This window comes from Stegodyphus dumicola, chromosome 11, assembly GCF_044657685.1.
Source record: "Stegodyphus dumicola isolate Sdum_Otavi_A_Nest chromosome 11, ASM4465768v1".
NCBI lineage: Eukaryota > Metazoa > Arthropoda > Arachnida > Araneae > Eresidae > Stegodyphus > Stegodyphus dumicola.
The window spans coordinates 70,677,697-70,679,552 of NC_140778.1; the positions used below are offsets into that span (position 1 = coordinate 70,677,697).

The window sequence follows — 1,856 nt, forward strand, 5'->3', positions numbered from 1 at the left end:
CTGCCTTTCGGACATCTTTGCCTATAAAATACTGGATCAGGACAGGAATATCAGGCCCTACCCAGCATTTCTTCAAAAGTCAGAAAATGCAGAGCCAAGACATCAGCAGCAGATTGACCTTTTTAAGACCACGCCTTAACGACTTCTTTCAAAATAATTCTATCATTTAGAGAAAAAATAATTTCCAGTTCATTCTGTTCATTTCAATTCTTTTCTGCCTACCTGTAAAGTTCTGCATAAGATTTTTTTATTTATTGTTAATTTAATTTATTAGCTCGAAGCGTCATTTTGCGCTGTTTCACTATAAAAGTCCGTGTCTTCTTGCAAATTGTTGTTACCAAATATTATCGCCCTGTGTTATATTTAAAGAAATTAAATAATGAAGAATCTGCATGAATACATGCATGTTTCTCGCACTGTGACAAAAACGATGGTATCTAGAGCCATCAAATTTTGAATGATGTAATCTTCCACCCGAACATGGGCATCTGGACGGTCGAATTTCGAATTTGTTTTAATCTATTTCATATTTTTTAAAACTTTAACGAATTTTTGATTAACAAACTCAACGAGTTCAGAGCGAGCGCTGTACGGAAAATAACAGCTTTATCTCCAGTGCGGAAATTCTAAAGATATGCTGTTTTAAAATGCGTGAAAAAAATGCGCGAAATGCAGTAAAAAGTGCTTTAACTGTGACTTTCATATTCTCATCACTATACAACGTATTACATTTAATAATGAAAAACAGTTATGTGATAACAAACGTTATAGGTTTCAGTGTTAAAGTAAACCAGATCGTCCCTACTCTTTCTTGCGGACATGTCGGTGACGCACGCCCCGCCCACTGGTTTAGTTTAGCTTTTATAAGAACATGCCAAAGTATCTCTTTAGCCTAGACGGTTCCCGAAGAGTGCGCCGCGAAGGCCAGGTGTGGCCCTTCCTTACTTCACTTGCGCTGAATGCTCGGGAATAATTTTTATTAATTATACGTTCATTAATTTTATTCTATTTCTTAAAACACTAGTTAATAAATTTTTCTCAGTATTTTGATTTCAATTTGTCATCTAATTCCATTTAAATTATATTTTTATTTCTCCTTTTAATCTAAAGTGCTTACTATCAAATTCCTTTCTTTTAAAGAACTATTTTATTCTATCACCTTGCAATAATTTTATGTGTTTGTTTCAGATTCTACTCGATTATTCTCATATACTTAACTCCCTACAGATTCTTTGCTATCACTTCCTTGAATTTACTTAGCGAAATTCATGATTATGGATTTTATTTTGCTAGGATGCGATTTCACTTTACAGGAAATCATTTCTCAATTTAAAGAAATCCCAACATATATTCGCATAATACTAATCATGTGCGCAATAGGACGAACATGACATTTTACTCAACGCATAATCATTTACTACACTTGTTGAGTTCTTTTCTTTAACTACATCCCACCACAAAGCGGGATTCCAAAAGTACTTTCAAGCTCTTTATAATGTACCTTTCCACGGTAATCTTTACTAAAAGGCGAAAGATTAACTCGAATGATGAAGGGAAACCAGAGCATAAAGAGAGAAGTTTGAAAAAAATCTAAAACTCACCACTGTTAGTACAAAAACTGGTGGATAGTGGCTATAAATATTAGTTTTTCTTTGAGGTTAATCATTCTTAGAACCATTTCTTCAAATAAACAGTCAAGAATTAATTTATCTCACTTATTAATCTTAAAAGTATTGCATTTTTTAGTTTGAATTTATTTATTTACGGATGTTACTAAAATCAGACGGGAACTTGTTATTTGTTTAATTTAAATTAATGCAGCTGCTCTTGGTGATAAATGACAATTTTATTTCGAA

At 32.9% G+C, this 1,856-nt stretch overlaps 1 non-coding gene across 1 annotated transcript; it reads right to left on the reverse strand.

The window, feature by feature from the left end:
* Nucleotides 1–1,448: 1,448 nt before the first annotated feature.
* On the reverse strand, nucleotides 1,449–1,567 carry LOC146994093 (U5 spliceosomal RNA). The gene has a single exon (XR_015044206.1). It is a non-coding gene; the product is annotated as a U5 spliceosomal RNA (small nuclear RNA).
* Nucleotides 1,568–1,856: the final 289 nt, after the last annotated feature.